At 38.8% G+C, this 24568-nt stretch overlaps 1 protein-coding gene across 7 annotated transcripts in view; it reads left to right on the top strand.

Moving 5' to 3' along the window:
• Positions 1 to 24568, top strand: part of LOC146776455 (uncharacterized) — a 228479-nt gene that overhangs the window by 68740 nt on the left and 135171 nt on the right. The window contains exon 4 of one of the 7 annotated variants that reach the window (XR_014971996.1): positions 10348 to 10999. The exons of the other annotated variants lie outside the window; for them this stretch is intronic. The gene's annotated coding sequence lies outside the window, so the exon portion shown is untranslated. Of the gene's footprint in view, positions 1 to 10347; positions 11000 to 24568 lie in introns of those variants that run through there. 7 annotated transcript variants of the gene reach the window in all.

Here is a 24568-nt window from a genome sequence, read left to right as displayed (position 1 = left end):
TTCTTCCATCAATAGTTCTTCTTGGAGCGAGTTTGCCTTTTTCCCATGTGCTCCACTGCATCTCTCATATTTCCTCTTCCTGTTCCTCTTCCTCCTCTTCCTCTTGTATTCCTTCCTCTTCCCCTTCCTCTTTCTCTCGGTGCAGGGGAATCGTCTCTCTGATCTGGTCTGGACGTTGATCTCGTATCTTGTCTGCTCTTCTTCAAGAGACGGTACTCGTCTAAAAAAGTCGATTTTGGACGTGTTGCATTGTCTCCCGTCTCTTGCAGACTTTCGGTAGAGGAGGTGGTAGCTGACAAATCTGTGTTTGTATCACTGGTGTCGGTTATGATATTGATATATTGATTGTAGGATTCAGTCGGTTTGGTAGCAGGTTGCTTCCCACTGTTTTCATACAAGTAATCATATTTTTTACTATAGGTCAAAATCCTGCCTGTTTCATAGTCGCCGCAGTCACGGTGCAATTTCCTTTGTTTTCTCCTTTTAATGTCCTCTTCAAGAGACTTTAGGCGTTTACGCATCTCTTCCAAGAAAGTCTTGATTAATTCTTGTTCTTTGTGTTGATTCAAACTCTCTCTCATCGCTTCAATCTCTCTCTTGATATTGTCTCTGTCTGACCAGGCATATTTCACCAAGATGGTCAGCATATTTTTAGAACTACTAGCTGAGTTAGCGGACCATTCTTCCAGCATCTGTGGATCTGGAGACTCATATGATGGCGTTATGTGAATTCTGAGGCCGCGCGGTACCATTGACTTTTCTACATAGTCTTGCAGTGATGTGGCCTCCCACCACTTGGACATCTCCTGCTTGTGTAGTTTCTCAAATTTGGACAGTGTGTCCATAATTGTTTTTTCTGATGCCGTTATTGTTGGTATAGGACGGCCTTTGCCAGGTGCTCTGGCAAACAGAGTTGCTGCCGCCTCTCTTCTCTCTCTCTCGTCATCCATGTTAAAGGTTCTCGGGAAAGATTTTCCTGTCTTTGTGACCCCGTAACCCTGGTAAAGAGTACTCCCCCTTAATTAATGAAGGGTTCCCCTTGCTACTCGAAATCCGCCACTTGAGGAATCACTGTTGCAAAATTCACTGCGTGCCTGGAAAAGCGTTACGGAATTTCACCGCACCCTTACACGAAATAGGTAATTATAAATGTTCTTACCTGCACGGTATCGTCCTGTGTGCAATATTCTTGTAATCCGGGTGCAAAAGTAATCCGATCTGCAAAGTAGCGGCGAACTTCTCTGATTCAATTAGTCCACAAAGTTACACAGATTGGAGTCCCAAACGCGCTCTCGGAGTCAAGAAATCACCAGGGAACGGGAGGTCACTTAGACACAGGTAGGTTTATTAACGTCATACAGCGTGTTCAAAACAAATGCCACATTACATACTGATTCGTATAGACATAGTTGTCATAGAGAGAGGACTTCGTAGCTCCCATTCAAAGGTACATGTATCAACAATTGTAAAATAAACATTAAATGCATTACATTCTTAGCAATTCGTAATTGTACGCAGTAAAAACCAATACTCTAAATAGTAATACAATAGTGTGGCAAGGTAGAGCGATAAAGTAAGAATGACACAAAACCTAAAAACATGACTGCATTTAATGTTTATTTTACAATACTGACCAGTAGTACTAACAGAGTGCAAAATGGCGCTGTATGTAACTCAAATTGTTGATACATGTACCTTTGAATGGGAGCTACGAAGTCCTCTCTCTATGACAACTATATCTATACGAATCAGTATGTAATGTGGCATTTGTTTTGAACACGCTGTGTGAACAAGCCCGTTCGCGGGTGAAACGCGTTGCAGCAGGTTTATGACGTTAATAAACCTACCTGTGTCTAAGTGACCTCCCGTTCCCTGGTGATTTCTTGACTCCGAGAGCGCGTTTGGGACTCCAATCTGTGTTGATAAAATTGCCGGTTGTCTCCGCCGGTCCGCGCCACCCCTCCCATAGGGGCTTGAACTTCAGAAGGAGTAACTTTGTGGACTAATTGAATCAGAGAAGTTCGCCGCTACTTTGCAGATCGGATTACTTTTGCACCCGGATTACAAGAATATTGCACACAGGACGATACCGTGCAGGTAAGAACATTTATACTTACCTATTTCGTGTAAGGGTGCAGTGAAATTCCGTAACGCTTTTCCAGGCACGCAGTGAATTTTGCAACAGTGATTCCTCAAGTGCCGGATTTCGAGTAGCAAGGGGAACCCTTCATTAATTAAGGGGGAGTACTCTTTACCAGGGTTACGGGGTCACAAAGACAGGAAAATCTTTCCCGAGCACCTTTAACATGGATGACGAGAGAGAGGGAAGAGAGGCGGCAGCAACTCTGTTTGCCAGAGCACCTGGCAAAGGCCGTCCTATACCAACAATAACGGCATCAGAAAAAACAATTATGGACACACTGTCCAAATTTGAGAAACTACACAAGCAGGAGATGTCCAAGTGGTGGGAGGCCACATCACTGCAAGACTATGTAGAAAAGTCAATGGTACCGCGCGGCCTCAGAATTCACATAACGCCATCATATGAGTCTCCAGATCCACAGATGCTGGAAGAATGGTCCGCTAACTCAGCTAGTAGTTCTAAAAATATGCTGACCATCTTGGTGAAATATGCCTGGTCAGACAGAGACAATATCAAGAAAGAGATTGAAGCGATGAGAGAGAGTTTGAATCAACACAAAGAACAAGAATTAATCAAGACTTTCTTGGAAGAGATGCGTAAACGCCTAAAGTCTCTTGAAGAGGAAATTAAAAGGAGAAAACAAAGGAAATTGCACCGTGACTGCGGCGACTATGAAACAGGCAGGATTTTGACCTATAGTAAAAAATATGATTACTTGTATGAAAACAGTGGGAAGCAACCTGCTACCAAACCGACTGAATCCTACAATCAACATATCAATATCATAACCGACACCAGTGATACAAACACAGATTTGTCAGCTACCACCTCCTCTACCGAAAGTCTGCAAGAGACGGGAGACAATGCAACACGTCCAAAATCGACTTTTTTAGACGAGTACCGTCTCTTGAAGAAGAGCAGACAAGATACGAGATCAACGTCCAGACCAGATCAGAGAGACGATTCCCCTGCACCGAGAGAAAGAAGAAGGGGAAGAGGAAGGGATACAAGAGGAAGAGGAGGAAGAGGAACAGGAAGAGGAAATATGAGAGATGCAGTGGAGCACATGGGAAAAAGGCAAACTCGCTCCAAGAAGAACTATTGATGGAAGAAAAAATGGTAAATCAAACTATCGTTAATTTAACTTCTAAAGTTCTTAGTAATAGAGATAAGAAAACTCTTTGTCTGGGGTTATCATTTAGTCCAGCTGCCCCTATGAGCTATGTAAATAGTAGGATTGATATCTTTAAATTCTGCAGGAAGTTGAAATTACAAAAGTGGCACAAACTCAAGCCAGTTAAAAACCGTGACTTCCATCAACCAGAAAGACCCTCACAAGAATCCAATCTCTCAATTGGTGACATAGACGCTATGGTAACGATTCATGAATTACAAAATAACCCAGATGGCTCACAAATGAGTGCAGACTCGTTACTCATACTGGAGGAGCTAGAAATTAAACATGACAAAGCAGCGTGTAGCCAATTTAAGCCCAAGTCTGTATTTTTACCCAAAATGAACCATGATAATATTGATACTTTTCAGGGGGTTGTAGGCAGTGATCTTCTCAAGTTTAGGCAAAAGAACTGGCCCAAGAAATTACGAAATTTTAACTACAATTTGTCATACTCCCAAAAAAGAGCAATGGAGGACTTGGCGAAAGATGACAGTATTGTCATAAGACCCGCAGACAAGGTGGGCAATATCGTAATTCTAACTAAAACCATGTACATCGCAGAAGCTTTGAGACAACTCAGCGACAGTACCACATATACCCCGACCAGCAGGGCTGAGTACAATGAAAGTATCAATGACATCTGGGAGAAATTATCTGAATGGAAAGATCAAGGATTGATTGAGTGGGAGGAATATTGTTTCCTTAAAAAAGACCATCCTATACTGCCAGTCATGTACCTACTCCCGAAAATACACAAGAATAGGGATAATCCGCCAGGGAGACCTATCATTTCATCGAGAGGTTGTGTATCAGAAAACGTTTCCCGTTACGTAGATCATTTCCTGAGAGACTTTGTTCACGCATTACCCTCATTTGTCAGAGACACCAATGATTTCTTAGGCAAAATAGAGAAATTCGAATGGAAGCGAAACTACATCTTGGTCACTTTGGATGTCAATTCCTTATATACAGTGATTGACCATGAACAAGGCCTTGAGGCATGCGCCAGGTTTCTCAAACGGAGGAATATACGTTTTTTAAGTCACTCAGCCATGATTCTTGACATGATCAAGTTTTGCCTATGCAATAACTTTTTTATGTTCAATAACGAGATGTACAAGCAGACTCTAGGGACGGCAATGGGTACATGCTTTGCCCCTAGTTTTGCGAACCTCTTCATGGGAGCATGGGAGGAGGACCTTCATAAGAGCTCTATCTTCTGCGATACTTTAGCCAAGGTTGCTCTTTGGCTAAGGTATATAGATGATATTTTTTTCATTTGGCAGGGTGAAGAGGATGAATTGAGTCTCTTCATTCAATCTCTGAACCAGAATGATAAACATCTGACGTTTACAAGTACCATCAGTCATAAGCAAGTCAACTATCTGGACACCGAAGTAAGAGTTGTGGAGAACAAGTTACAAACGATTCTTTACCGCAAAAGTACGGCAGGCAACACACTGCTCCATGCCATGAGTAGCCACCCAGATAATTTGAAATGGAGCATTCCGTACGGAGAACTTCTCAGAGCTAAAAGAAATTGCAGTAATCTGACCGACTACCAGAATGAAGAAAAAACAATGGTGAAAAGATTCAGAGAAAGAGGTTACCCGCAGTGGGTACTCAAAAGAGCAATGGAAAAAATATCCAATGTTGAGAGAAACACTCTCTTAAAAGACAAATTGAAAGAACACTCAGATAACGATGATGAATCTAATTCTGCACGCATGATTCTTACATTCAATGGGAACTCTGAACCTATAAAAAAGATTCTGACACAAAATTGGAAGCTTCTAAAAAATGACCCCATAATAGGTAACAGTATACCAGACAGACCGAAAATCACCTATAGGAGGGGCCGCACTTTTAGAGACCTGCTGATCCATAGTGATCTAATATCTAGTACTGTCCCGAGAGGTATCAACATTCAAGGCTTCTTCCCATGCGGACACTGTAAGGCCTGTGCCAATAGTCGCATGGTGAAGGAATTCTGGGACACCAGTACTAATACTATGATCAGCATCAACCAATTTCTTACGTGCAATACTACCTTTGTAATCTATGTACTAGAATGTCCATGTAAGTTAAGGTACGTGGGAAGTACAACACACATGGCGAAAAAACGTATTCTGGAACATATGAGAGCGATTACGAATAAAGACAAACAATATCCTATCGCTCGACACTTCGAAAGCTTTCATTTCTCAGATTACAAAAAACTATCCTATTATGGGATAGAACAAATCTTACCGAACAAACGAGGCGGGGACCGCACCCTACGTCTTAGGCAAAGGGAATCAAGACACATCATTGGGATGTGTACCAGATTTCCAAATGGACATAACATGGATGAAGAGATGGCAATTCACTTACAATCAGATTGAATGTCATGCAGAAAGTATTGCAATTCCCTCTTCTTTGCCTTAAAGTTCCCTTTACGCTTTTTACCATGTGTTTCTCCCTGTGTTTTAATTAACCTTTTTATATGACCATAACCATGAGGCTTAACTATAAGGTTCTCGTTTTGGTTAGCAACATAGAGTATTCCAGAGGAACAGAATATGCAATGTGTTGACATGTTTCTCACAGTTGAACTTGTTTTTGAACTTGACCATGTGTTTTTAATGACCAATGACTTTCCGTTGGCTTTCTCTCATTGTGCTTCTTTTCTCTCTTTTGTCTTGTTCTTCTGTCTGCAGGAGGAAAGGAAGGGACTGTTGCCTAGAGGATCCAAGGGGGTCCCTACCCTTTTCTTCGCTCTCACTTCCGGGCATTTGGCCTTTTGACAACTATCAAGCACTTGACTTTAAGTTGCGGTTCCGAGTATTTAACAATGAATTGAATCTTATATGTACTAATCAGATATGTTAATGCTCTAACCTTTCATTTGACCTCATGTTATTTAGGAAACAAAGATGCACTCTTTTCTCCCTCTCTAATATGATTCCGTTTTTCTATATTGTTTGATTGTGGCCTACACTGATGGTGTTTAAGGAATATAGAGTGAACAGGGCAACTCAACTTGCCACTTACATACTGTGAGACCACATCTATCTGACAGACGTGAGTTAGGTGTCTTGATCCCTGTTACGATAAGGTAATCCCTTTTGGATGGATCCTGTTGGTTGCACTATTTGCATACACCTAGACACCTTTAAACTTTTTACGTATATGACTGAATGAATAGATTCTGTGTTGTGCCACTATTGGGCGAACATGACACTCCTTTGGTTTTACATGTTACTATTTTTACATCGTCTTATTTGCATTGTTGGGTCAGCGCCCCTTAGCATTTTCTTACACATTCTTTGGATATGCGTATGTAAGGGGCGGCAAAGCGTTTTTTATAACAGGCAGTCTCTTGCCACTATTAGGCGATTACAATAGATTGTGTATTGAACACGAGGCTGTATAAAGTTTTCTTTGCACAAAGTAAAAGTAACTTTGCTTGATTCCAAGGTGCCACAATAGATGCCACGCTGGCAATGACACATAGCGGAGGACAACTTAACACTTAAATTTACGAATTATTACGCAACTTTTGGACCATGAATTTAGGTTTTGTGTCATTCTTACTTTATCGCTCTACCTTGCCACACTATTGTATTACTATTTAGAGTATTGGTTTTTACTGCGTACAATTACGAATTGCTAAGAATGTAATGCATTTAATGTTTATTTTACAATACTGACCAGTAGTACTAACAGAGTGCAAAATGGCGCTGTATGTAACTCAAATTGTTGATACATGTACCTTTGAATGGGAGCTACGAAGTCCTCTCTCTATGACAACTATGTTTATACGAATCGGTATGTAATGTGGCATTTGTTTTGAACACGCTGTGTGAACAAGCCCGTTCGCGGGTGAAACGCGTTGCAGCAGGTTTATGACGTTAATAAACCTACCTGTGTCTAAGTGACCTCCTGTTCCCTGGTGATTTCTTGACTCCGAGAGCGCGTTTGGGACTCCAATCTGTGTTGTCTCTGCCGGTCCGCGCCACCCCTCCCATAGGGGCTTGAACTTCAGAAGGAGTAACTTTGTGGACTAATATATATATATATATATATATATATATTTATAGATATATATATATATTATCTACTGGCGGTCGCCAGTAGATAGTTATAGTTACAACCTAGTTTCCATAGGAAATCTCAAAATTCTATTTTGAATAACTTTGGCGCCGGTTGATGAATCCTCGCGAAATTTTCAAAACTAATGGGGCGCGCCGTTCAGCTCCTACCCTGAAAGTCTCGGGGTGATTCGTCAAGCGGGGGCCGAGAAAAAGGGGGGTCCCAAAACGCATTTTCCCCATGCATTTTTCCATAGGACCTTTAGTCGCAGCTACAGCCCGAACGGCTGAACAGAATTACGTGAAATTTGGCAGAGAGGTAGCCATAAGGTCAAGGAAGTGCCTTTTGCAGGTCTGGTGTAAATCTGTTCAGTATTTCCTGAGAAAATAGCATTTAAAAGCATATCAATATCTATATGCGCGCACCGTGCGCGCACCGTGCACGAGCGCAATTCTGATTGGTTGTTAGATGTCGGTAAACATTCGAATCGGTCGAAACCAGGAAGTGTCGTCCGCCATTTTGTCTCTCGCAGTCTGAGGGGGAGAAAAAAAAGGTGGAGAACGTGAAATGGGGGCAGAGTGAACAGTTCCTGACCCCTTAGCCTTGGTCAGGGGGTCACAGAAGGACCCCCAAGGGAGAAAAAAACATTTTTATTAAATCGCGAGGTGCGCGCACGGCACGCATTGCGAACCGTTGGTGCTCGGTGCGCGAAGCGCACCGAGTGCCCACATAGCGCGCACGGTGCGCGCACGGTGAAACACCTGAAAAAAAAAAAATAATAAATACATAACTTAGCATTTAAAAAACCGTACAAATTCACTGAAAAAACCATAGGTTTCACACACGTTATAGTTACGAATTAGCATTTAAAAAACCCTGCAAATTCACTTAAAAAACCATAGGTTTCACACATGTCATAGTTAGCTGGACATTTCACTCGTAAAAAACCAATGAAATTCCCCCGTTATAGTTAGTGCAGGCAACTATAACTCACGCGACCACAATCCTCTGCTGATGACGTCAGATATTACATCACTGATGACATATGTGTCTTTATGAAAAATAAATATTTGTAATATATGTATAGCTAGAGATTAATGGAAGAAGACATGGGTAAATAAGTGTCTAAATACAGTGATGTAATATCTGACGTCATCAGTAGAGGATTGCGGTCGCTGATGGCATCATCCATGTGATAAATTAGTGCATCTTCTCACACCCTAATATATCCTTTGATACACCGACTCAAAATTTCAAACGGCCATTTTGACAACCATAGATACTCCAATACCAATAACTACACACCCACTCATTGACTTTTAGGTCTACATACATGTCCACTCACTCACCTGTACAGTCACTCATACTTACAGTCACTCTGTGCATTTATACACCTATATAGACACTCACACACCGCCAATCATCCATTGAGGTACTGACACATCTAGTCAGTCATGCAAATAATTAATCACAGTCCAATTTACTCACCTATACAGTTAAACACACTCAAGTTCACTTACTCATAAAAATACTAACAAATTCTGTGTCTTCCTGCAGAAAAACAAACAGCACATGACACAGATATCATTGCACTATGGCGCATACAGCCACTCCCAAAATCACACACTCTCACATATAGATAGTTATATACTCTCACACATATATACACTGCGTTTCACATATGTAGTTACTGACACATGTACAACTGAGATATACATTCAATCACTAACACACCCATACATACACTCACCCAACCATACAGTCCATCACAGATGCACTCTTAAAACCATGCACCCACTGAATCACCCACTCACACATCTAGTCACAGAGTCACACACACCCTACCCACACAAACACTCAGGCACCCATACAGATACTCAGACAACCAATCAATAACCCATATAGACACTCATATAGCTATTCACAAAACCATGCAGTCACTTATACACCAACACATAGACACATACAGACATTCACACAGTTTAGTCACTAGTCTGCAGTAAGATACATTTAATGACTCACTTATAGAGTCAGTTACGCACCTAGAAAATCATCCATTCACACACTTGTACACCCACTTATTTTTCAACAGGCCTTTCCCTATATCTATTAAACATATTAAAACTGTTCAGAAACACATACTCAATGGATGATGTCATCAGTGATGTCATCAGTGATGTCATTTGAGATGTCATCAGTGATGTCATCAGTGATGTCACTGACCATGTCATGAGTGATGTAATATGTAACGTCATCAGCAGTGCATTGCGGGGGCGCGAGTTATAGTTAGCTGAACTAACTATAACAGGGGAGTTTCTAGGGTTTTGAACGAGGGAAATGTCCAGCTAACTATAACACCCCTGAAACCTATGGTTTTTTCAGTGAATTTCTAAGGTTTTTTAAATGCCAATTCCTAACTATAACACCCCTGAAACCTTTGGTTTTTTCAGTGAATATATATGTATATGTATATATGTATATATATATATATATATATATATATATATATATATATATATATATATATATTATATATATATTGCAAAGCGACTCCTGAACGTAGAATATAGAGTCACGGACCCAAAGTTTCGTGGCTGGAACTTCTTTATTTTTAAGCCATATGACGCGTTTCGGGCATACAACGTACCCTTGATCACATGCGGAAACGCAGTCCGCTTTCTATTTTTATATCATTGCTTGCAAATCACCTGTGATAGACATTGAAAAAACACTATCTGTCGCAGCATTTATTTACAGAAGTACTCAAGCTGATTGTATGTTGATGAAATTGTCATAACTTGTTCATATCACCGCTATATTTAAACGGTTAATGAAATTGAATGCACATACATGTAAATCATTGCCACAAACATAAAGTTGCTTAAGTGAATCTCATTTGTATAAATACATCAATCCTTGGGTTAATATATATATATATATATCTCACACACAGGTTGCTTCTCTCAAAGAAACCGAAGGACACAGCAGGGATTCAGAGGAAGTCTGTGTTTAATGGAACAATTCAGCATGATGCATTTCGGCACTGTTTGCCTTCTTCAGATGCCTTTACAATATATATATATATGTAGTGTCGAGATTTCTCTCTCGATATATATATATATTTATCGACTGAAAAAAACTTACTTTCGAAAGGTATAAGCACTAGGCAATTATTCAGGTTGATAGTTTGATTATATGATAAACCCACAGGGGATAACCATAGTTCAACATCATATAAACATGGTATCTATCTTTTGAGATAAAAACTTTAATTCTATATCTCACAAGTAAATAGGCTTCTCACATAATAACACTTGTTTTAAAATCTAGTTGTATATTTTTTATCAACAGTTATGCTGCTTTAAATAACTGGTGAAGTTTTAATATGATTTGTTGCACTTGCACTTTTTCATGTTTACATATTTATTTATCAATTATTGCGATTGTGAACAATATGAATGCCAATATTTGTGGTTATAACATGTAGCAATATCACTGTCTAAATTGTAGGCATTTATTATTGACTTCATAATGAGTCTTTTTTCACTGTCTATTCACCAGTATTTAAATTCAGTTGGGCCGTTAGCATGTCATGTGATCAAGACAGTGTTTCACTGTCGAAACGCGTAATGCTGATACATTAAGAAATGCTGAGAATTTTAATACAATAAACTGCACTTGAAGAAGAACACGCTGTGGTCCGTACCTACTTCCTTGGGGGATCCTAGGCACAACAGGAATTTGGAATCTCATATTTGGTTTGGTTTTAAATGAGTCAAATGTCCAACTAACTTTAACATCTCTGAAACCTATGGTTTTTTCTGTGAATTTCTAAGGTTTTTTTAAATGCTAATTCCTAACTATAACGTCTGTAAAAACGTTTTGTTTTTCAGTTAATTTCGAAGGTTTTTTAAATGCTAATTCCTAACTATAACGTCCCTGAAACCTATGGTTTTTTCAGTGAATTTCTAAGGCTTTTTAAATGCAAATTCCTAACTATAACGTCTGTAAAACCTATGTTTTTTTCAGTGAATTTCAAAGGTTTTTTAAATATCGAACTACTATTGTGCTATTTGTCATTAGTATTGTTTTTTCTAACTTTTCAACTACATAAAATAAACTGCAAAACTGCTATGTAATGTAATGTATTTCACAAATTACAGTGAGTTTTTAAATAATACAAAATAATTTAACATTCACAAAACAATTTTTCTCCCTTTTTTGCTGTCATCAGCTTCTACTTAGCTTCACTATTCACAGTGATGTCAGTGTAGTTTCATCATAAACAGCAGGGGGAAAAACAATCAACTGGATTGTTAAAAAAAAACCAAATCCCTAATTCTCACAAATATAATACAAAATCAACACAAATAACACATCCAATACTATTTCCAATCTTCAAATCTTACCTTTACTTTGTAGTTTCTGTTCACATTTTCCAATACGCCAAATAATGTATCAAAAATTTCGCTTTGAAATCATCTAGTATGAATTCCTTAAAGTATCTTTACACCTTCCCACTAGGCCGAATGATGTATCTAAAATCTTTGTTTCAGAAATATCAAGTATCAAGAGTTGGGCAATCCATAAGGCAATCTCGGTTTCATTTCCAGGTGTGTATCGTTGCAGTGACTCCAACCATCATTACACTTTAAATAAACTGTATAATGTCCACTTGTGGTAGTACTTCCAGCATGGAAAACAATAGCAACTGTTGCAAAAGTTCTTCCAGAAATAGATACTTGACTAGCAACAACATTTTTAATTTTGGTTTCCACTTTTCTTCCATTTGGTCTACAGCGTTGCAGCATTATAATCAAATATTTTCCATATCTTTGTAGGCATAATGTAGATAGCATTGTTGATTTACAACGAGAACAGGTCATCTCGTGATCAGCTTTTTACTAATTTGGAAAATGGTACAGATTTGCAGTCAGGTATTGTCAAATATAGAAATCGTTCGCTGTCAACTATAGCGCCTGAAGTTAATGAACACTGTTCACATTTATGTTCCCATTTGTAACTGAGTCCAAATAAACTCTCAATCTGAATTCCTTCATCTTCAAGTACTCCAAGCACTGAACGTTAAAGATCCAGTACATGTATCCAACACTTGGCGAATACCAGAAGCAGAATGGATCTTACTTCTATCAGTTGTCAATTCTTGAACTAAAGTATAAAGTGCCAAACATAATCTTTTTTCCTGACTTTCCATAATTTCACCATAAACATCTTCAAGATAAAATATAACGTTTAGAATAACATTACCATAGCAGTTGACACCAGAAGCATTTTCTAATTGGTATCCGACAACATCATCACTTGTTTGTATTTTCTGTTTCTTTACATCTTTTTTTTCTCTTGATTTTGTTTCTGCTTTCCAACCTTAGTCGATCCTTCAACAAGTTTGCATTTTGAACACACAACACGTTTCTCATAAATAGGATATTCACCTAAACTTGGAGCATAAAGCCTTCTCAAAGGATTATATTCTCTTACACAATTAACATCAGCACTAACCTTGTTCTCATCAAAATCAATTAAATACAAACCAGACAATGTTCTAACTCAAGATAATGCAACATATACCATTCCCTCTTTAAACACAGTTCTTCCTACATTTACGAAAGCATTATCTACACTTAAACCTTGAGATTTATGAATAGTTATTGCATATGCTAAACAGAAGTGAAACTGTTTTCTACGAACATACAAATCTTATCCAAGCAATAAACATGCAGCACAACGCGCAATCTGTTTTACCTCTGTAATCTGATCAAATTTAACTTTCAAGAATTCAATTCCATTTCTATTGTGATATTTCACAAAATCAACAACTTTCCCCATTGCTCCATTCACTTAACCTTCTTCTACATTCATATTACGCCTCAAAATTACCTGACAGTTTAAACATACATCTACATTTTTTTCTAAGCCAGCAGTTTTTGATACAGACTTATCCAGAGAATCCAATTTATTCAGTAGGTTTTCTGAAAGAAGTATTGTTATTCCTTGATGCTCGATTTTATCAATAGCTTCAATGTGAACTATTTCTTGATTTTCTAATTTCATAAGCTCTCTATTAAATGTATTACACTCTTCCACTGTAGGCATTAAGCAAACTACAGACTTTTTTTCTTTCATTTTCTTGTACATTACTTCTGCTGGTGTGTTTTCATTTGTAAACAAGTTCTTTAGTAGACGACTTTGAAAAGCTTCTGTACCATGTTTGCTTAGAACACCAATTCTTACATCTTTTAGAATATTTGCATAATCTTCATCTCTTGCTTGTCGCACAATCTGAGTGAGTTCTTTATCTTCAAAATTTAACCACAGATTCACATTTCCAATACTTCCCAGAGATTTATTTGTGTCTTCATGTAGAAGAGTTTTACACACTGGTTCTCCTTTTACAGGGGTTAGTTGTAGCAGATCTCCAAATACAATTGAATGTTTTCCTCCAAAGAGAACGTCGTAATCTGTTTTTAACCCCTTCGGTGCTCATGACGGAACGGTTCCGTCATGAGCCACGGTTGAGCTGTGCTCATGACGGAACCGTTCCGTCATGACCACGCCCGCGCAAGATTCCGTCAGCACAGCGGCGGAATTTGCGCAGCATGGAAGGGGTTAATACCTGTTGCAATCTTAAGTGTACAAAAGCAAGCATTAAGTTTGAGACCATGCTCACCTCATCAATAATTAATAGTTTCATTTTCTTCAGCACTCTTGACACTTCATGAGAAGCTTCTCCAGACAACTTCTGATATTATAATTTATTATAATGCTCAACTGGTAACATCAGTAATCTATGCAAAGTAACTCCTTTAACATTGTGTGCAGCTAATCCAGTTGGAGCTGTTACCACAGAACATAAATGTGAACCAGTAGTTTTTTGAAGATAACTGGTGAAAACTTTAATTAAAAAACGTTTACCTGTCCCAGCTTGACCAATGATGTACATCAGAAGAGGTTTAAAAGATGAACACACACATTCTTTTTTTCATGCAACAAACCATGTTCTACCTCTTCTCTCACTTGTACATATATTTCTTTCTGTTCAACATTTAGTTGTTCTTCTAACTTTTCCAATGTAATATTCTCCTTGTGTGCTTGTTGCATTGCAATTTCGACTTCATGCATGGCAATCGCTGCTTCCTTTTCCAGTATTGGTTGTCCAAGAGGATCTTGACTACATTGACCACTACTTCGACTATCTTGAGAACTTTCATTAGCTATTTCAGTTGTAATAGTCTTTTCCTGTTCAACTTCATCATTCAACATTTTTAAATATTTAGTTAAAATTGTACATGCAATGCTATCTTTACATGCATTAAAAGAATCTTCGTAGCAGTCAAAGTCTCCAAGTAATTCACGTTTGCTACGCCATGGTTTAAAGAGTTGGAGAAGTGCTAAATAGTAACATTCTCGCTTATCTGGAGTTTCACAACTTAGTTTCTTGTGGTTTATAAGATTACCCTTTGCATGTTTTACTAAACAACCATGACATCCAATTAATGCATATTTTCCTTCTTTTAAATTCTGTTTAACATTTCTTTTGAAGCTATAATGTTGAAGTACTTCTTACAGACATAGCTGTTCCAGATGTCAACTCCTTTTTGGATAGTATGTGTCCAACATATTAGTTTTAAGAATGTCTGTACTGTCTGGTTCATTTTCTGCTAAGTATTCAATTTCTTCTAATGATTTCAACACTCTATTCCGTGAGCAGGCAAGACCTAAACTTATCCAAATGACTCCTCGTGACTTTGAATATAAACTTGAAGAGCACAAGTGGTCTGAACATCCATAGGATCGAAATTTCTCGGTGGGAAAGCATTTTCAAAGTAAAGCTGTACAATTGTTTGCTAAGGCTTTTCTCTTGTGCAATTTCTTCCCACATTTGTTTCATCTGTTTTTTCTGATTTTGTTATGTACGATGTAACATAACATGCAACAGCAATTGAGTTAGCAGCAACATACTGGATGTTCATGTTCGCATTCCACATTTTTAAAATGACTGGATTGTAGTCATTGATATACTTTGACACTTCTGTTCTTTTTAAGTTGTAGGTATTCTTTGGAGATTTCCGAGTTAATGTGTGCCTTACAGAGGAAAAAAAAGAATTGACTCTTCCTTTACAAATGACTGGACGTGGAAAACCAAACCGACATTTGGTAGTAAAATTTTCCTTTAGACTTGTACTTTCTTCTGCAGTACTTTACACAATGGTGATTTTGGAAACGTAAAACTTGCGGTCTCAAGCTTCTATCTCCTTCTTCTCTTGGAATCTCACATGTCACATACTGTTCGATGAAAGACAATACTGTTTCATCAGAATCAGTTCCAAATTTAGGTGCATCCTTGACCCATAGTAGCATATGTATATGAGGTGCACCTCTTGCTTGGTACTCCTTTCTCCAAAAGAAATCGGTAACTTCTCCAAGAGGTGGATTCTTTTTATTGCAGATAAAAGACATCATAGCTTGAAACCTATGATTAAAATATCTGCACACGTTTACAGGATCCAATGAACACAGTTCACCAGGAGTCTTTATTTCAAAAAAATGTTATATTGGAATTCACTTCTCTAAGAAACTCAAGCAAATCTTCTCATGCATACTCTGCACAGCTAAGTGTGACAAACCATGTTGGTGTACCTAAGTTCTGTAACATACACTTGAGTTCTCCATGACGACGATACCAATACACTTTTGTTCCACGTTGACATGCCATCAAATTGATTAACTGTGCTTCTAAATTTTCATCTGTTTCTTGAACTTTCTCCACAAATTCTTTCGCAGAAAGAAGTGATTGATGAACTCCAGTTTTAAGTATGTGGTTCACTGCATACGACAAAGAAGATAGATCACTTTCAATCAAAAGGTGAAATATGTATGGAATGCACTGTCGAAATCTAGGATCTTCAGAATATAATCTTGTTGACCGATATTCTAAAGCCGGAATCCGTACAGGTCGGTCATCATATCGTCCACCTTCTCCAGTAGGAAACAGCTGTGGAAAACAACGAGCTGCCAAGATCTTCTCCCATACACTCATTGGAGTTCCCTGTGCTTTTTTCATTTGAAATAACTCAATGCTGCTTCCTATTACTTCTTTTGAATGCAAAGGACATATTGTGTAATGTTCATAAATCTCTTCAGTCCTTGACTTGTCCACTTTCTCTATTTGACCACTTGAAATTTCACATTCATCTTCTAAACTTGTCACCTGTTCATCCACATTTACAGTTTTGTAATAAATATGGTTCTCTATAAGATATAATGTAGCCTTTTTGACTTTATTAACATCCACAAATTCTTGTCATATTTTCCGACTCTTTGTTGGTACATCATTTACTTGAATGACTACTGCCTCATTTTCCTCTTTCTCTCCAGCAATAGTTTCAATATTTTTCTTAAAATCCAAAGGTAAGTACACCACTCTTCCTTTCAGCCCTCTTTGCAAGTCTGTTGGTGGCAGTTTACCTGTTTTAGGCTCCATCCGAATCATAGTTTGAAAAGGATGAACAGATTGAATTAGAACCGACTCATATGTATTCAATTCTGCCAGTTCCTCCTGAATAGCTTCTAATTCTAAGTTATTATGTATTGCTCTAGCAGGTATTTTGTTCTCTTCTAATTTGTAGTAACAATAATCACATATACGTTGATCACTACCTAACTCACATCGACCTTCCACCAACAAGTAAGTTGCAAATTCTTCCCACTTACTATTGTTCTTCTTTTCACTTTTCAAATACAAATCAACATTCCTAGTTTGACTTTTATAATGAGTACATCGACAACAAACACAAACATAGTTTAGTATTTCAGAGCACACTACATTAAACTTTCCAATTCCTTCTTCACACTGATCAGCGCTAATCACTTTCCCATCTTCTTCAACATCTATAATTGTCAAACTTTCACTTTCTATGGACTGCTCTTCTGAACCAAAATATCGCATTTCAATATCATCACACTTTTTTTGAACATCTGATAAAGAACCATGTAAAAGACCTGTATCCAGTTCACTTAAACATAATGCAGGACTTTTTACATAGTACAGTTTCCTTCAAACTTCCGCATTTCTGAATGGTGTACTGCTAACATCCTCAAGTGATGAAAAACACTTTTACACACTTTTCTTGAAAGACAAGCCAGAGAATGCCCATGCTTCTCAGTATATTTTCTTACATTACATGGATCTAGTCCTTGCAACAACATACTGGCACATGCATCAACGTAGGCTTTTGCGATTCCTTAATTGCGATTATTAAAGAATTGCACTTAAGGAATTGCAAAAGCCTATGCATGTAGGAATCGCTATAAAAATAGCGATTCCTACACATTCCTTAATTGCGACTCACAAATTGCGAGTCGCAATTAAGGAATGCCGTCCCATTCATTCCTATGGGCCTCCAGGCCCATAGGAATGAATTGGAGATTGCCTGAGCAATTTGCGAGTACCAGTAGGTACTCGCAAATTGCTCATGCAATTTCAAGGGTGCAAGGGTGTCAAAATGACACCCTTTTGCACCCCTGAAATTGATCTGTGCACATATGTTGCACACACACATGCCTTAAGGGCATGTGTGTGCGCAACATGAAACTTTGAAAAATGCACAAAAGTGCATATTTCAAAGTTTTTGCAAATTACCATGAAGTTCAACTTCATGGTAATTTGCTCCCCCTATTAGCGAAATCGCTAATTTTTTTTTACTTTAATGCATTGCATTTAAGGAATCTCAATTTGGGATTCCTTAAATGCAATCGCAATTTAAGTAATCGCAATTTAGAGATTCCTTAAATTGTGATTTTTGCATTTGGGATGATGCATCCCAAATGCAAAAATACCGGTCACAAAGGGGCAGATTCTGAGAATCTGCCCGTTTGCGACCGGTTTTTCCTTTGATGCATGTGCCTGTTAATCTTCTATTTAATACTTTTTTGTGTATATTCTCGTAGCAAATTTTGCATTGTATCAATAGATTCCTGTTGAATACTACAAATACTGCTACAGCCCCACTTATACACAGGAGCTTGTGTATGTTTCACTTGCACTTCTTCAGCTATTAACTCTTCTGCACTTATACCAACCAATTCCTCTTCTGGAAGGGGACAACCATCCTGAACTTCATAGCAACGACCTCCAGTATCAACTGCAAATGGTAAACTATTTTCCTGGAAGTAACTTTCCTCATTAAAAAAAGGCTCACTAGTAGAAGTATGTTTCCAATGTCCACTAAAGAAAGTTGGTTCTGTTCACAAGTCTTTTTCTTCTACTTTTCTCTTTCAATACTTTGATTATTTTATACAACACTTTGATCCTCTTCAAAATCACAATGAATAACTTCTGTTTTAAAGTGAAAGCAGTATCCACTATACTTTCAATACGCTGCTTCTGTTTGAATTGCAGCACTTTCTTTTTATATTTGCAGCATGTTTTCATTAAATTCTGAATCAGTCTAGTTCGAAAAAGTCTCTGACGAATTTCTTGAAATTGTTCTTGTCTCCGGGTAACAGATACGGTTTCTTTATCATGTTTTCTTTTCCTGGTGAAGTCTCCTTCTCCTTACTTGAAAAATTCTTCTTTTTCTATTGTGTGATGTTATTTTCATTAAATGTTCGTAATATTTTTTTCAGAAATTGTCTAGTGTTTTTACCAGAAGAAACTGTTTGTGTAGTACTCTCATTTTGTTATTTTTGAAAATCTTTCCTTTTGTTCAAATATATTTTTTTTCTCTTTTCTTTTTCCAGTTCTTCTAGGCATTTTCAAATTTTAATCCAAACAAAATAATTTTCTGAAAAAAAATAAAAATAGATTCAATTATTTTTTACATCTGTTCAATATATTAAAATAATAACATACAATTACATAAGTTCTACTGACGGCTTCCAGAGGCAGTGCTGCAACGTGATGGAGCAGGGCAGGGGAGCAGTAGGATGACGGGTAGTGCCATAGAACATACAGCAAGTATTTATTTAATTATTTACATACACCTTTACAATTTACATATAACTGCACTACCTCGTACTTTTCACCTCTCCACCGCACCCCACCACCCCACAGCACTCCCTCTGCAACCCACCGCAGACAACTTTATAGATAGTATTTTTAAAAATTGTACTCTATGTACTTAGAATGATATTATCAACCAAACGGCACACAGAAAAAAAATTACCATTATTAGCCTAACAATTTTATCTACAACTTCGCATACATAACACTGCACTCAAAGCTTTAAGTGGGGAGGGGGGATCTGTGGGGGTCTGAGCACCGGCAGTTTATTTTTGGGGCCTCGAAACGGATCTCTATGGGGCTCTATTTTCGGGCCTCGCAAAGGCAGTCCATTGGTTTTTTTTTTTTTATTGGACTGCAGTGAGACAGTGAGAGCATGCACATTGCTCACTACTGAGAAGTGGAGACATCATGCCAGGTGAGTTTCATTTAAGTAGAAAAGAAATCCTTTAAAGAGCCATTTTCTCTCAGGATTTCCCTTCTCTTTTCGCAGCGTAGGAGCACCATCATCGTGGCGTGATTAGCAGAGAGACCACCAGCGCAACGCCCATTGCCCCGGACTCCCTGAGACAGCTTCCCAATCGCACACACACAGCCGCACCAGAGTACTTCACAGGTCTTCAAAAGACCATTTGCTTGTAAATGATGCTCTGTTCTTTTTCACCCCTTTTTAGAGCCCCTACATCCCCACTCTGCCTGTTGCTGAAAGAATTAGCCTCCCCCGAAATTTCACTCTGGTTGCGCCTTTGGAGATGACCACATGCAGCCAACTCCAGCACAACCCTGCTCTCACCTTTCACAGTGTCTTGTTTTAGTGCTACGAAAACACACTCTTTGCGTAGCTCACTTAGGGGCATTTATTGCCGCTTTAGAGGCAGGAAACTGCTGCTAAAGCGGCGATAATGAGCTTGATAATATGCCCTTGTGAATTCCCATAGAAACCCAGCTTCACACCAGAACCTGGGCTGCTATGGGAATTCACAAGGGCATATTATCAAGCCCATAATCACGAAAGCGGCGATAATTTTAACGCCATTCTTGATAATATGCCCCTTTGTTCTCACACTCCCTCTTTAATACGAAGATAGTAGCTTTAGAATTACCTTTATATTCCTATACTGTGCTTCACATGGAAATATAGAAGTGCAGGTTCTCACCACCCCAAATTAGCTGTCTGGTATACTCTCTCAAATGTAAGAACTACAGGTATTCACTATCTGTCAGTCACAGCCAGTTTAAAACAGTGTTCCTATATAGAAATGGACAAAACATTGGGGCATATTATCAACAACGGCGTTAAAATTATCACCGCTTTAGCGGCAGGAAACTGCTGCTAAAGCGGCGATAATGAGCTTGATAATATGCCCTTGTGAATTCGCATAGAAGCCCAGGTTCACACCAGAACCTGGGCTGCTATGGGAATTCACAAGGGCATATTATCAAGCCCATTATCGCCGCTTTAGCGGCAGTTTCCTGCCGCTAAAGAGGCGATAATTTTAACGCCATTCTCGATAATATGCCCCGTTATGTTTCTAAATTAACGTTTTACACAGAAAAGCTGCTTAACATTTCTTTCGCTGGATCAACCTTTGTTTAAAACACCACCAGAGAAGGGTGGTGAACTATGGTCCACAAAGAGCAACTCAAAGCTTTCTTGTTCTTTATCAGAAACATCTGCCTGTCAATGCTTATCGCCAGCCTTTTCGGCCCCTTAAGAGGCTGGGAGGATGAGTATAGTACGCGGTATTTAGGATCGGGGCGGAAGGTGCACAGAAATAAGGACGGATAGTTGAATGAAGTGCGAGTGGATGGATTGCCAGATGGATGAATGGATAGCTAGATGGATGGATGGATGGATGGATGGATGGATGAATGGATGCATGAACTAGTACTTAGGATAGACGGGTGGGCTGATAGATGCTTAGGATTGGTTCTGGGACAGATGTATGTATGGATATATGGACATATGACTGCATGGATGGCACAGGGCTTACCATAGGTGAGTGGGCTGATAGATGCTTAGGATAAGTGCAGGGACAGATGTATGTATGTATGTAAGTAGGAATGTATGGATGAATTGAAAGATGGTTGGATGGCGCAGTGCTTAGGATGGATGCAAGGCTTTAAGTGGGCCGGCTCTGAGCACCGGCAGTTATTTTCAGAAGGCCTCGAAACGGGTCTCTATAGGGCTCTATTTTCGGCCCTCGCAAAGGTAATCAGTTTTCTTTTATTGGACTGCAGTGAGAGCATGCACATCGATGTGTGCATGCTCATTTTGCTCACTACTGAGAAGTGGAGACATCATGCTAGGTGAGCCACGTTGTAGGAGGAAGGGAAATCCTTTAAAGAGTGTGTTTTCCGAACGTAGGATAATTGGAGGGGATTTTCTGAAGCACACAATGCTAGTTATCTTGATTTAGACCACGCCCCTACTTGGATAGCCCCGCCCCTTTAAGAGTTGTGCCCCGCCCCTTTTAGAACACCCCCAGTTTTTTCCCTACCTAAAGCCCTGACTGTACCATAGTAACAAAGAAATGGTCCAAGCTTCCATTTAAATGTACAATGGCACCAAGTTTCATAATTTGCCATCAACGCTGGCAGCCTTCTACCACAGTGCAAGAGTGTCTATCAGCACGAAGATTTGTTATCCACAGAAATGTTGTGTGATTTGCGCAGCTGTCTGCTGGAACACTCATCACCAAAGGTATTAAAACATGCAAATTTGCGAGTAAAACATATACCATACCATAAAGCGGTTCATAAATGGGCCCAGTGCCACTACCCCACCCTCATCCCCATCCTTGCTTAACCTTACGAAATCAAAGAAAGAGCCCCAGCAAACCTGGTAGAGCCACTATAGCAATACAGGGACTCAGCAACAAAAGGTATTAAAACATGCCAATTTCCCGATAAAACATATACCATGCCATAGAGCGCTTTATAAATGGAGCCAGTGACACAACATCACCTTTACTAGCTACACATGTGCACGTTACAAATGTCCGTGTTATGATCAGCAACATACCCACCTCTCCCACCCCCACCCCAGCCCTTGCTTATCCTTACGAAACAACGAGCCCCAGCACTCCCGTTAGCGCCACTATAGCCATACATAGACTTAATTTCAACAGGTGTCTGCCGGAACGCTCATCAGCAAAAGGTATTGAAAACTGCAATTTTTCAAGTAAAACATACACCATACCATAAGGCGGTTTATAAATAGTCAGTGGGACCCTGTCTCAGCGCACTGTTGCTATTGGAAATTCCAAAATTTCTTCCAAAATTATAAATCACTCATTTGTATAACTTCTGCTCTTTTAATTCACAGTTGAAATAAAGCATAAACAATATTCTGAATTCAATATATCACAATTATATTCATTGGATATAATATAATTCACTTCATTGTTGTTTAAATTGATAAACTCCTCGGTTGATCAATACATTCTTTAGGTTGCCCTATGCATTTCGAGCCTGCTTGGCTCTTCCTCAGGGGCTTGAAATTCTAGGATAAAAATAACAATAACGTTTGACTTTAATAATCAAGATGTTAAGAAACGCGTCATACCAGTCAAGTCAATACTAAAAATGATGGTTAGTGTGTCACTCATAAAAAAAGGATGTGTGTCAATTATACCTCCACCAGGGAAAATGATCGTATGGCTTCATGCAAGAGAAATAATTGTTGCATACCTTGTTCGAGACTGAAAAAATGTCCGTTAGAGATCGTAGTCTGCAGAGTCTCTGAATCTAAGATCGGTACTGGAGAGTGAGCGAGGGTCCTGTAGCCACGGTCTTCATCGGATGATGTTGGGTCAAAGTCGGTAGCTGGAAGAAATACTTCCGGGTATGCTGGTGGAAGCGTTGAAATCTCGCGACAGTGAAAATGCTGTCAGGTAAAAGCTAGAGTGACTCGGCGGCCATGTATAAGAAATGTACCTTACATTGGGAAAAGCATTAACGCACTGATCACGGGTGAAAAAGATAGACTAGGAGAGCAACTATACTCGAAAGGAAGGCAATATAAATGAAAGGAAAAGATCGGAAAAGATCGGGAAATCAAGTGAAGAAACGAAGGAAAAATCGAAATCTAGTGGGGGAAGTTGAATGAGAAAAGAGCGGCCATCTTAGAATGGTTACTATACGGAAATAGTACAGGTCAAAAACCTAAAAAAACCTGGTGGAGGAGGGCTCAAAAATATGTGTGAACACTTAATCAAAAAGAATATCACATATGTCTAAAGAGAAAACCAACATTCAGAGGTCATGCGTCGAGGCTAGACAATACACAGTTCTATAAGTAACAGACAAAATCAATTTTGTCATTCATTCCCTTATTAACTAAAGTGTCCAGACGCTTGATCCAATATGTCTCTCGTTGGAGGAGACTTCTGGTAAGATCTGTGTCTAGGTGTTGGTCCACTAGTTCAAGCACGGAAAACTTTAGTTGGGCTATGTTGTGTTTCTCCTCGTTCCAATGGGTGGCTAAACTGCTGTTTTTGTTCTGTAACCTGATTGTGCTCTTATGTTCGGATATTCGAACTTTGATCTTTCGCTCAGTCTTGCCAACATACAGTTTTCCACATGGACATTTGATGTAATAAATTAGTTTTGATGCATTACAGTCGCAATTGTGATAAAGGTTGATCTTCTCTCCTGTGAGAGGGTGATTTAAAGTATTCCCAACTATCACATTATTACAATGGACGCAGTTTTGGCATTTGGTCATTCCTTTGTAGTCGGTGTAATGTTGTTTAGTGGGTGTATTGATAATTTCTTTGATATTTTTCGAACGTTGATACGCAAACATTGGTGGATCTTTAAAGATATCGTTGAAATCTGGTTCATTTTGAAGCATTTCCCAGCGCTTTCTTATTATTTTCTTTATTGTGCTGGATGCAGTGGAAAATTTAGACACAAAAACTTGTCTTGTTGTTTGTTTGCGTGGTTGTGTCATTAATAAACTTTCTCTGGTGTATTTGGTTGAACGTTGTTTGGCATTTTCTACCACTTCCTCGGGATATCCCCTTTTCCGAAACATCTCTTGCTGTTGTAGAGAATAACTCTCCGTGTCTTCTGGTTTGGAACAGATCCTTTTTATTCTTAAGAATTGAGAGAGTGGTAGGTTTTGTTTAAGACTGTTGGGATGAAA

This window comes from Triturus cristatus, chromosome 12 (assembly GCF_964204655.1).
Source record: "Triturus cristatus chromosome 12, aTriCri1.1, whole genome shotgun sequence".
NCBI lineage: Eukaryota > Metazoa > Chordata > Amphibia > Caudata > Salamandridae > Triturus > Triturus cristatus.
This window is presented reverse-complemented; position numbering and strand designations above follow the sequence as displayed.